At 38.4% G+C, this 13,821-nt stretch overlaps 1 protein-coding gene across 1 annotated transcript in view; it reads left to right on the plus strand.

The window, feature by feature from the left end:
- LOC129677366 (cytochrome P450 3A1-like) overlaps positions 1-13,821 on the plus strand; it is a 37,071-nt gene that overhangs the window by 4,461 nt on the left and 18,789 nt on the right. The gene's annotated exons all lie outside the window — the stretch shown is intronic.

Raw genomic sequence — 13,821 nt, forward strand, 5'->3', positions numbered from 1 at the left:
CTATCTATCTATCTATCTATCTATCTATCTATCTATCTATCTATCTACCTACCTACCTATCCATCTACCTATTTGTTAAACATTGTCTGCTGTGTGCTGGTCTGGTGCTATGTATTCAAAGGTTGATTTCAGTGCCTTGAGAGCTGGTTATTGGCCTGCCATGGGCATTGTTATAATACTGAGCTCCTGTAACTGTGTGATGTGAAGGAATGTTCCCCAGTAATCCCTGGCTTTCTGACTAAATGGCCTATATCTGGGCAGGGCAGAAGGAAGTAGGTGTGGCTAAGGTTCTCTGGCTTTGGGGGCAGAAAGGATTTTGAGTAGAAAGACAGGTTCCAGAAGAGGGAGAGGAAGAAAGCTGAGAGTCATTATGGCTTAACATGGGAGAAGCACATGCTGGCATGGATGGAGGAAATGATACAGATGTACAAGTATTTATGGAATTATGGATGGGAGGTAGCCTGGTATGGGCTTAAAAGAAAAGGTAATTTAGAAGGTTACTTTCTGCTTTGCCCCGGGTGATATAAGACTGTTCTAAAATCTGTCAGTTGTCTGTGTCTTAAACTGATTGTGACAGTGTAATAATTGTAGGGCTAATAATAAACATTATTAGACCATACCCTTAAATTAATCACAACAAGGGTCTCTACGTGTCACCTTGACTATACAGGAACTCACTATGTAGACCATGCTGGCCTTGAACTCAGAGATTTACCAGATTCTACCTTCCAAGTGCTGGAAATAAAGACATGTGCCACCATGCCTGGCCCAAAAATGTCGTTTTGATATCAAACATTTGACTTACTTTAAAAACTAGTTCTGTGTGTCTCTGTGTGTAGCAGTGAATTTAATTGGACTTACAGAATCATGAATGAGTGAGAGGCTATTTACCTGACCATGAGCAACCCACCAGTGGTTCATCACTGAAGAATATATCTTCCTCTCCCAGAAACTATATTCTTTTCTTTTAATTTTAATTTTACTCTTTTATATTAATTACAGTTTATTCACTTTGTAAAGCAGCTACAGGCTCCTCCCAATCCTACCATTCCTTCCTCATCAATTCCCATGCTCCTCTTCAAGTCCACTGATAGTGGAGGTCCTCCCCTTCCATCTGACCCTAGCCTATAAAGTCTCCTCAGGACTAGCTACATTATCTTCATCTGTTATCTGGTAAGCCTGCTCCCCCACTTAGGAGAAGGTGATAAAAGGGCCAGCCACTATGTTCATGTCAGAGATAGTCCCTATTCACCTTACTAGGGAACCCACTTGGTTACTGTGCTGCCATGGGCTACATCTGTGCAGTGGTTCTAGGTTATCTCCATGAATGGTCCTTGGTTGGAGTATCAGTCTTAGAAAAGAACCCTGGGACCATATTTTTTGGTTCTGTTGCTCTCTTTGTAGATCTCTTATCCCTTCGAGGACTTTCTATCTCCTCCTTCTTTCTTAAGTTTCTCTGCACTCTGCCCAAAATTTGGATATGAGCTTCAGCATCTGCTTTGTTAACCAGCTGGGTAGTATTTCAGAGGCCCTCTGTGGTAGGCTCCTGTCCTGTTTTCTGTTTTTCCCTCTTCCGATGTCCATCTGGTTTGCCTTTCTGAGAGGGGATTGATCATCTTACCCAGGGTTCTCCTTCTTTCTTAGCTTCTTTAGGTGTAAAGATTTTAGTATGTTTATCCTATATTATATGTCTAAGTAGCCAGTTATACGTGAGTATATACTATTGTGATATATTAATATTTACTGTTGATATATCTTTTAGTAAAGCTGTGGTTAGTCCTAAACAGCTTTATAACAAAATCACCACACAGAGACTAGAATTTATTTAATTAACTTAGAACACAATGCTGGGCAATAGTTTTTCCATCCAAAACTTCCAAGCCTGCATAATTTCCTACCATTCAGATTCATTCATTATACTTGTTTTAGTGATATGATTCTCCACGTGGTTCCATGACCTCTCCTCCAGATTCTCCTCCTCTACTCCTACTTTCTTCCTCTTCCCCCGGTTTTGGACAAGAATGTCCCACCCTGTTGTTTTAATTGAAAATTTAGAGAACAAATGGTGGCATGTTTACACAAACCTGAGACATGTGATGCTTAGAACAAGCATCACAATGCAATGTCCAATTTGAAACCAGATAGTGGGAGAGAGAAATCAGCATTTGAATGAACAAGGTTAAGGTGTATTCATTCCAAAAGAACATTATATCAACATTTTCCCCTTTAAGTCAAATAAAAGGCTCCTTTTCTTTCAAAACAATAATAATTATGAAATTATGAAAACTATTAGGCAAAATCTTTATGTGCAATATCCAGTCAATGAGTATTTAGCAACATAGGAGAAAGTATCTGATTTTACTATCTATCTTGACAAATTTATTCTATACCTAAATTAAATTTTATGCTTATTGATTTTAACTATATTAAAACATTTTCTTAAATTCTAAACAACTTAAGCTTAATTGTGGAACTATGAGTATTTGGTCTTCAACCCTATCAGAGACTTGAGAAGGAATAGAATTAGTTACTGGAGTAAATAGGAAGTGCATGTCAGCAGCTATCAAAAAAGACTGCCTGAACAGTCACCCATAACTCTCTATAATGTTAGAGCATCATCTTCAGCCTTCTGTCTCAGAATATTTGACAGACATAAATGTGAAGCAGGAACTATTTAGGACTTGCTTACCCTGTCTCAGCAGAGTTTGGCAGTCAACTTGTCCTTCATATAAATTTATCCATTTTTGGCAGACTTTGTCTGTCATGAAGGGAGGGTATTCTCTTTACCTGAGTGGCTCATTTGCCATGTTTGAAGCCATCACCATATGGGGGTTCTTTGATGCTCATCATCTTCTTTGAGGTTGAAGGGGTGCGATCAGGAGATAACCTGTCTCACTGTCAAAGAATTTTTAAAATAATAAAGACATTTTTAAATGCCATGTTCTGTAGTTCTCTGAAGTTTTTGAAGACTACCTATCTTTTTTATTTATTTTTACATTTTTTTCTTTATTAATTACACTTTATTCCCTTTGTATCCCCCCTGTGGTTCCCTCCTCCTCCCATCCCAATCCCTCCCTTCCTCCATTCTCTGCATGCATGCCCCTCCACAAGTCCACTGATAGGGGAGGTCTTCTTTTCCTTCCTTCTCATCCTAGTCAATTAGGTCTTATCAGGAGTGGCTGCATTGTCTTCTTTTGTGGCCTGGTAATGCTGCTTCCCCCCTCAGGGGAAGGTAATTAAAGAGCCAGGCCAATCAGTTCATGTCAGAGACAGTCCCTGTTCCTATTACAATGGAACCCACTTGGATACTGAACTGCCATGGGCTACATCTGTGCAGGGGTCTTAGGTTATATCCATTCATAGTCCTTGGTTGGAGTATCAGTCTCAGGAAAGACCCCTGTGCTCAGATTTTTTGGTTCTGTTGCTCTTCTTGTGGAGTTCTTGTCCTCTCCAGATCTTACTGTTTCCCACTTCTTTCCTAAGATTCTCTGCACTCTGCCCAAAGGTTGGCCATAAGTCTCAGCATCTGCATTGATAGTCTTCAGGACAGAGCTTTTCAGAGGTCCTCTGTGTCAGGCTCCTGACTTGTTCCCTCTTTTCTCCTTCTTCTGATGTCCAGCCTCTTTGCCTTTCTGGATAGGAATTGAGCATTTTAGCAAGAGTCCTCTCTCTTGATTAGTTTCTTTAGGTATACAGATTTTAGTAGGTTTATCCTATATTAAATGTCTATATGAGTGAATATATACCGTGTGCATTTTTCTGCTTCTGGGACAGCTCGCTCAGGATGATCTTTTCCAGATCCCACCATTTACCTGCAAATTTCATGATTTCCTTGTTTTTTATTGCTGAGTAATATTCCATTGTGTAGATATACCACAATTTGTGCATCCATTCTTCAGTTGAGGGGCATCTGGGGTGTTTCCAGCTTCTGCCTATTACAAATAAGGCTACTACAAACATGGTTGAGCAAATGTCCTTATTGTGTACTTGAGAATCTTTTGGATATATACCTAGGAGTGGTATAGCTGGATCTTGAGGTACAACCAGTCTGGAAAGCAATCTGGCGCTTTCTCAGACAACTAAGACTACCTATCTTTCTGTAATCAATCTGTCTATGAAATCTATCTGTTAAACCTAGTATGTATACTACTTTATAAATTATTGTCTGACATGACTATGAGTTGATTAACTAGGAATTAACTTGTATTACCTAATACTCTAACCAGTTTTAATAGCAGTTTAAAAATATTGCAGGTAACCTTGAATTTGTATCAGTATATTAAAGCTTATACCAATGTATCAAAAATAGACTTATTTTGCATCAATATGCAAAATCCTATACCAGAGTTAAAATTAACTTTATTTGAGAATAACAAATCAAACCCTAAGTTGAGTAGATTTGATAATGTATCTTTTGTCTTATTCCCATAAGATATCTCTGTATATTCCTTTCTTTCTTTTTAACCCCCTTTTTCCTTATCTAAGAAAGAAAGATAGAGAAAAGAAAAAGGAAACAAGGGTATTACCTTGTTTCACTCTGAATAAGACCATTAATAATTTATAAACATCTCCCAATGACAATAAAAATTTGTAGCCATAGAAAACATATCCAATCCCAATACCAAACACATACCCAATACCAAAAACATACCAAATCCTCCCTTAAGAAAAATTGGATGTCATTCTCGTGGATTTTCTCTAGCTTGTATTTTGGAAAGGTAGAAATCCCTAAAGGGAGCCCAAAGAAAATTGGTTAATTAAGCAAGCAACATTTGTGGTCCAGTCTTTGAATGTTGAGAAATTTCAGGCTTAATAAAAGTCCTGTTGAAACAGTCTAAAATGCTGGACCACATAAGATTAGTAGCTTTCTTCAAAGTTCTCGTGGGAGCAGGCTTTCATGAGAAGTAGCAATTGGAGCAGTTGAGGCAGGAACAAGCAGAATGCTGGAATATGCAAGATGCTGGAACAGATATGTCAGTGTTTCAGCATGCTTGAAGTAGGATGCTCTCAGGTTTGATCCAACATCTCCAGTGTCTGGTCCTTTTGTTGTGCAAACATAAATTCTCACAAGCATTATACAGTTCTAAAATTATAAATTAGTTTTGAAGGAACCCCTAATTTTTCATCTTCTGTATGAACATACCCCAAAACTCTTCCCCAGCATAACATATTCCCTCTCCATTGTGAAGTTAGTGTATCTTTAAAATATATAGGCTGAAATAACTTGACAGTTTTTTTCTATAACCCAGTGTGTCTCTGCAGGCGTTGTTTGTTGTTAATTAACATTTAAGAAATATAAAGTCAATAAAGCATAATGTAATTTATCTCTGTTTTTTTTTTAACACCCCTCTCTGTTAAGCTTGTCCCTGAAAGTACAATTGGATCTTTCAATCTTTCAATGGCTGCTTGACCAGTAGGATTGTGAGGTATAACTGTTACATGTTTTATCTTATAATGTGTAAAAAAATCTTTCCATTTTATTAGAGATATACGCTACAGCATTATCAGTCTTAATTTGTTTAGGTATGCTCATAATTGCCTTCACTTCTAATAAATGCATAATAACTGAATCAGCCTTTTCAGAGCTTAAGGCTGTTGCCCGTTGAAACCGTGAATATGTGTCTATAGTATGGTGCACATATTTCAGTTTACCAAACTCTGTAAAATAAAGCATGTCCATTTGCCAAATTTCATTTCTTTGGTTACCTTTAGGGTTACTTCCTGCAGGTAGTGGAGTCTGATTCTATAAAGAACAAGAGGGACATTTCCTCACAATTTCTTTGGTTTGTTGCCAAGTGATAGAAAACTCTCTTTTTAAACCTTTGCTGTTAATATGCTGTTTTTTTTTTAAAGAAGTTCTGAGGCCTCTAACATGCTTCCTATCAATAGTTATCAATTTCATCATTGCCTTTTGCTAGAGTGCCTGGTAGACCCATATGAGATCTGATATGTGTTGTATACAATAGATTATTTCTATTTCTGATTACTTATTGTAATTGAAGAAACAGTGACGTTAGGTCTGAAGCATCAGCAGGTTCTATATGCAGAACAACTCATTAAATATATTGAGAGTCAGTGACTATATTCCAAGAGATTCTTGAAAATTGGATAATACCAAAAGAATTGCATATAATTCTGATTTTTGAACTGCATCATAGGGACTCTCCACCACTTTACTGAGATTTTCTGACTTATAAACTACCCTTTTTTATTTATTAGCATGCATATAAAATTGGAGTTCCTTTTATTATACTAGGGAGAATTGGAATCCAATTGGTTCTTTTTATAAACTGAAGTCACTTGCTTTTTGGGTATCTGTTGTTGATTTCTCCCAAAAACTCACAGTAAGCTCTTTGCCAATATCCATTGTCTTCCCACAATGACACAATCTCAGCACTGGTAAAAGGAATCACAATTTCACCCGGATCTATTCCAGCCAATCAATGAAGTTTCATTTTTCCTTTTAGGATCAATTCAGAAACCTTTTCTATACAGGTTTTGAATTTTTTATTTTGTTTGTGTGCCAAAAATATCCATTCTAAGACACAGTCCTCCTTCTGCATAAGAATTCCTGTGGGCAAATGAGTGGAAGGCACGATAACTAAAATACGGGCCCTCTTTGGATCAATGTGGCCTATATATGCATCTTGTAATTTCCTTTTGCCAGAGCCAATTCCTTTTTCAGCTTCAGTTGATAACATTCTTGGACTATGTAAGTCCTTATCACCTTATAAGGTTTGAAATAAGTTACTTAACCCTTGAGTAGCTAAACCAATGGTAGGCCATAGCCAGTTAATATCTCCCAGTAATTTTTTGAAAATCATTAAGAGTTCTTATTTGGGTTCTTTTAATTTACACTTTTAGTGGTCGAATTTTCTGTAGACTTATTTTGTATCCTAGGTAATTAATAGAATCTCCTCTTTGTAATCTGTAATCCCCAACAAGGCAAAGTTCTATTTATTTCATCAAAAATATTTTCTAATGTTTTCCTATCTGAATCAGCTAATAAGATATCATCCGTATAGTGGTAAATATGGATTGGGGCAATTGCTTACAATTTATCTCCAACAGCCATTGTACAAAATATTGGCACAAAGTAGGACTGTTCAACATCCCCTGTGGTAAGACTCTCCAGTGATATCTTTATTTGACAGCTTCTATTCAAAGTGGGTACTGAGAAAGCAAACCTTTCCCTACCATGTTCATGTAAAGGAACTCTGAAAAAGCAATCCTTTAAATCAATCACTATAATAGGCCATTCCTTAGGTAACAAGGAAGGAAATGGGATTCCAGATTGTAATGATCCCATTGGCTGAATAATTTTGTTAATTGCTCTGAGATCTGTTGACATCCTCCATTTGCCAGATTTCTTTTCGATGACAAATACAGGAGCATTCCAAGGACTGTAGTACTCCTCTGTATGATGAGCCTCCAGTTGTTCCAGGACTAGCTGTTCTAGTGCCAGTAATTTTACTTTACTCATAGATCATTGTTCAATCCAAGTAGGATGGTAGGCCAACTACTTTAGTGATAAGGCTGTGGAAGTTTTATTAGCAGTGCCTTCCCAACATGAAGTTGAAAAGAATGCCTCTGCTGTATTTTGTTTATGGATAGCCTGGACAGTCTGTAACTGTTTTTGATGACATTTAAAAAATAATTTTAACTTCTTTATCAGGAGTATTACCTGCTTTTTGGCTTGTCTCTGAAATTCAGGGGATGTTAATCTGGGTTTTCTATTGTTGTAACAGATCTCTTCCCCATAAGTTTTTGGCTATCAGCAACGTATGGACTTAATTTTCCTATTTGACCTTTTTGTCCTGTACATTTAAGCCATCTGACACTTTGTTTTACTTTAGACAAAGTTCCAACTCCTTAGAATTGGATATCCACCTCTTGAAGTGGCCAATTTGGGGCCAGGATTTAGGAGTGATAATTATGACATCAGCCCCAGTATACACCATGCCTTCAATTTCAATATTATTTAAAATTATCTTTAACTTTGGCCTTTGATCATTTATAGAGGTTTGCCAATATATTTGTTTTTTGTTCCCTTCCTGTTTTTTTTTTTTTTTTTTTATTTATCTATAGAACCTGCTCTGGCCTCACTGTCTAAGTTTTTAATGTTTATTTCCATAGCAGTGGCATGTAACTTTCTTGTGGAGGAGTATCCCTGTCTTGTTTTGGGGCCTATGAGAGGCCCCCTTGAGCATTTTTTGATAAAGAATTACCCCATTTATCTGTGACTGTTCTACATTCACTAAATCAATGTCGACCCTTGCCAAATATTCTGCATATCCTAGGAAGCATAGGCTCCCTTTTTGAATAATTTTGGTTTTCCAGCTAATTTCCTTTGTAGCAACCTTGCCCATCAGAATTAAGACATTTCCCAAGGTCTTTAGGGGTAGCTTCTCCTATCAAGGCCAAATTGGGTGAATGAGGTCTGATGTCAATTATATGTCTAAACCATTCATCTATTGGTGCAGATTTTACTCTTAATGGATTTATTACCTCTTTGCATTCAGAATTAGCATTTTCAAAAGCTAAAGATTCCATTAGTGCTTTTCTAGCTAGTGGATGTGATATACTTCTATCCACAGCTGAAGTCAATCTTTGCAAAAAGTTAGTGAATGTTTCACTTGGACCTTGGATGACCTGGGAGAATGGCTCAAGCCTTTTTCCTGATTCCTCAACCTTGTCCCAGGCATTTAAGGCTGCTAGGTGACATAATGCTAAGGTTTCTTCATTATATATAGCTTGTATCTCTGTGTCAGCATAAAACCTTCACCAAGTAGCTGTTCCTTAGCAACACCAGCACCTCTAGCTCTATTTTTGTATGTGATCTCTCTAGTCTCTTCTCTCCACCATGATAGCCATTGTAAATATGGCCCAGGTTCTACTATTGCCTTTGCTCTATCCTCTCAGTCCTTTGGGATTTCTCTACTTTTGATTGACCAGAAAGTCAGCATTTGTTTTACAAATGGTGAATGCATTCCAAAATTAGTGACACTTTCCTTAAATTTCCTCAGATCTAGCACTTCCATAGGACACCATTAAGCTTCATGATAATCATGTGGATGATCATCATCTGCTGATATCTGCTGTATACTGACTGGATAAGCTAACATTTGTTTTCTTTATTTTTGTCTCTTGCTTCCTCCTGAGTATTTTCTTTACTTAGTATTCTAAACTCTTCTCTTAAAGTCTGCACCCACATTTCACACCTATCTCTTGTTTGTTTTGTTCAATAATCTCTTGAATCTCTTGTTTTATGCTTTGCTTCCAACTTTTAATTTTTCTTTATAATGTTCTAGTTGTTCTTCAGTATCTTTTCTAAAACCTCTGCCCTATGTTCCTATTGTTTATTCTGTTCTGAAAGAGTTTTATCGCTTGTTTTATGACCCGTTTTCAACCTTCATTTTTTTTTATATTGTTCTAATATCTTTTCTAAAACCTTTGCCTTTGAGAAGACATAATAGGCTAATCCAATGATTAAAGTTAAATTGAGGGCTATGGATGTAACCATAGTCATAATTTCTAAATTTTCCATTATTTATGTCTTAAAAGCATAAAGAGATTACCATCCAATCTCTAAGAAGTGTGTTTATTGTTTTTTCCATCCTATTAGACTGTAGTGGCAGCCAGTTTTGTTATATTAAGTCTCAGGCCTGCCCAGAGTAGGCTGCCTTTTGTTCCAGGGCTGTTTAAGAGTCTCTCTTAAAAAGACAGTAATTGACCTGGGAGTTTTTAGGTCTTAAGTTTAAGTTATGTCACTGGGAGCTTATTCCCCCTACCAAATTATGATAAAGTATGATTTAAAGGATGTGGATACTTAGATTAGTTGGGCACCATTTTGTTGTGGTATATTAATATTTACTATTGATACATCTTTTAGTAAAGCTGTGGTTACCCTAAACAGCTGTATAACCAAATCACCACACAGAGACTAGGATTTTTTAAGTAACCTAGAACACAATGCTGGGCAATAGTCACTGCATCCAAAAACCCCAAGCCTGCATAATTTCCTACCATTCATATTCACCCATTGTACTTGCTTTTAGTGGTATCTTAGTTCTGGTTCATTTCTCCATGTGATTCCAGGACTCTCTTCCCTCCTACTTCCTTCCTCTTCCGCGATTTTTGGACAATGATGTCCCACCCTATTCTCTCCATTGCTCAGCAATGTGGCTGATTGTTTTAACTGACAATTTACAGAACAAATAGTGGCATGTTTACAAAAACTTGAGACAGGTGATGTACAGAATAAGCATCATAATGCAATGTCCGGTTTGAAAAGATAATAGGGGAGATAAATCAGCACTTAAATGAAGAAAGTGTATACATTCCAAAAGGAGAGTATAACAAGAATATTCTATGTCAGTCTTTCCGTTTCTAGGATACCTCACTCAGAATGATATTTTCTAGATCCCACCATTTGCCTGTACATTTCATGATTTCCTTGCTTTTAATTGCTGAGTAATATTCCATTTTGTCAACGTACCACAATTTCTGTGTCCTTTCCTCAGTTGAGGGGCATTTGAGTTGTTTCCAGATTCTAGCTATTACAAATAAAGCTGTTACAAACATGGTTGAGCAAATGTCCTTGTTGTGTACTTGAGCATCTTTTGGATATATGCCTAGGAGTGGTATAGCTGAATCTTGATGCAGCATGATTCTTAACTGTCTGAGAAAGCACCAGATTGATTTTGAAAGTGGTTGTACAAGTTTACATTCCCACCAGCAGTGGAGAAGTGTTCTCCTTTCTCCACATCCTCTATAGCATGTGTTTTCTTTTTTTTTGTCCTTGCTGTTATTTTTTTTATTAATTACACTTTATTCATTTTGTATTCCCCCCCATAAGCCCCTCCCTCCTCCCCTCCCGATCCCGCCTTCCCTCCCCTTTCTGCATGCATGCCACTCCCCAAGTCCACTGATAGGGGAGGTCTTCCTCTTCTTTCTGATCTTAGTTTATCAGTTCTCATCAAAAGTGGCTGCATTGTCCTCTACTGTGGACTGGTAAGGCTGCTCCCCCTCAGGGGGAAGTGATCAACGAGCAGGCCAATCAGATTATGTCAGAGGCAGTCCCTCTTCCCATTACTATGTAAGCCACTTGGACACTGAACTGCCATGGGCTACACCTGTGCAGGGGTTCCAGGTCATCTCCATGAATAGCATGTGTTTTCAATTGAGTATTTTATCTTAGCAATTCTAATGGGTGTAAGGTGAAATTTCAGGGTTGTTTTGATATGCATTTCGTTGATGACTAAGGACATTGAGCATTTATTTAAGTATTTCTCTGCCATTCTATATTCCTCTATAAAGAATTCTCTGTTTATCTCTGTACCCCAATTTTTAATTGGATTACTTGGTTTGTTGCTGTTTAACAACAACAAATCTTGAGTTCTTTATATATTCTGGATATTAGTCCTCTTTCAGATATAGCATTGTGGAAGATCCTTTCCCAGTCTATAGGCTGTCGTTTTGTTCTGAAGATAGTGTCCTTTGCTTTACAGAAACTTTTCAGTTTCATGAGGTCAACTATTTTCTTTTTGATTTTTTTATTATATTTATTTATTTGTAAGAGAGGAGCATATGTGCTTTGGCACACATGTAAGGTCAGACAGCAACTTGTGGCAGTCAGTTCCCTCATTCCACCATGTAGATCCCAGGGATTGAGCTGATATCATCAGGTGCTTTTACCATTAGGCCATTTTGCTTTCGCTCTCCAGAAACTGGCTATGTGTACATCCTCAGGCTGGTCAGGACCTTAAACTCCCTGCTGGAGTGCTGACAGTGAAATCATGCACAGGCCTCGGGAAGTAATCACAGCTGCAGTGAATTCAAAAGTACAGAAGTCAGCGTTTGGCTGCTCTCCTATCTACTTCCTTGCTTTCATGTTCTTTCTGCCCTGTCTTCCAAACATTATCTGAGCCTTGGAGAAGCTGTTATAGGTGCTTCATTAATTTCTTTCTTTATTTTTTAATTAATTAATTCATTTCTTCTTTTTACATCCCAAGTACAGCCTCTCCCTTCCCACCTTCAGGTCCCACTCTCCTTCTTTCCCAACATTTCCCTCCCTTACTCATCAGTAAGGAGTGCCCCCTACCAATCCACTCCAGCACATCAAATTTCATAAGGACTGAGTGCATCCTCTTCCCCTGTTGAGGCAGCCCCACCAAACATAAGCAATCAAAAAGCAGGCAACACAGTCCATGTCAAAGACAGCCTTTGCTCCCCTTATTAGGAAACCCATATGAGGCCTTGGTTACATTTGTATAGGGTGCCTAGGTCCAGTCCATGAATGGTCCTTAGTGCTTCAGTCTCTGCAGGACTCTCTGGGCCCTGGTTGGTTGTTTCTGTTGGTCATCTTGTGGAGATCCTGTCCCCTCCAGATACTTCTATCCCTCCCCCCCAACACACACACTTTTCCACAAGACACCCTATACTTTACCCAGTGTTTGGATCTGAGTCTCAGCATCTGTTTTGATTTGCTGCTGGCTGGAGGCTCTGAGTACAGCTATGCTAGGCTCCTTTCTGCCAGCACAGCAGAGTATCATTAATAGTATCATTGTGGCAGGAATTTGTTCTCTCTCTGTTGTGGGTCTCAGGTTGGGGTAGGCATTGGTTGTCGATTCCCTCAATCTCTGCTTTGTCTTTATCCTTGTGCATCTTGTAGGTAGAGTAAATTTTGAGTTGACATTTTTGTGTGTTGTTTGGTGTTCCCTCCCTCTACAAGGAGTCCTATTTAGTTAGAGGGTGTCCTCTTCAGTCTCCATGACCGCTGCTACTAGTCATCTCAGCTAGAGTCACCCCATATTCTTCCAGAGGCCTACCTTATCATAGGTCTCCAGCTTGTCAGAGATGCCCCACTCACAGTTTCTCTTCCCTCTGTTCTTTTGCCTCCACTCTCCCAAAGTCTGATCTCCATCCTCATTTCTCTTCATGCTCCCTTTCCTACCTTGAACCCTTTCTTCAACCACTTCTGCTATCTATTATATTTCCCCTTCTGAGTATGATTAAAGCACCCACCCTTGGGTCCTCTTTGTTGTTATCTCCTTTGGGTCTGTCAATTTTGGTATGGCTTTCTTGTATTTATGGCTAATATCCGTACACACCACGAGTATCTTTCTGCTTCTCAGTTACTTCACTCAGGATGACCTTTTCAAGTTTGCCTTCAAATTTCACAATGTCCTTGTTTTCAATAGCCCAGCAGTATTCGATCATGTATATATAACGGTTTCTTCACCCATTCTTCAGTTGAGAGATATCTGGGTTTTTCCAGATTCTGGCTATTATGAATAAAGCTGCTATGAACATGGTTGAGCAAATGTCCTTGTTGTATACTTGAGCATCTTTTGGATATGTGCCCAGGAGTGGTACAGCTAGGTGTTGAGGTACAACTATTCCTGAACTTTTTTTTTAAACTTTTTTAAAATTTTTTATTAATTACACTTTATTCATTTTGTATCCCCCCCATAAGCCCCTCCCTCCTCCCCTCCCGATCCCACTCACCCTCCCCTTTCTGCATGCATGCCCCTCCCCAAGTCCACTGATAAGGGAGGTTCTCCTCTCCTTTCTGATCTTAATCTATCAGTTCTCATCAAAAGTGGCTGCATTGTCCTCTTCTGTGGCCTGGTAAGGCTGCTCCCCCCTCAGGGGGAGGTGATCAAAGAGCAGGCCAATCAGATTACGTCAGAGGCAGTCCCTCTTCCCATTACTATGTAACCCACTTGGACACTGAACTCTTAAGAAACCTACAGATTGCTTTCCAAAGCTGTACATGTTTACATTCCCATCAGAAATGGAGGAGGGTTCTCCTTGTTC

Source organism: Psammomys obesus, unplaced genomic scaffold (assembly GCF_907164565.1).
Source record: "Psammomys obesus unplaced genomic scaffold, mPsaObe1.curated_primary_1811, whole genome shotgun sequence".
Taxonomy (NCBI): Eukaryota; Metazoa; Chordata; class Mammalia; order Rodentia; family Muridae; genus Psammomys; species Psammomys obesus.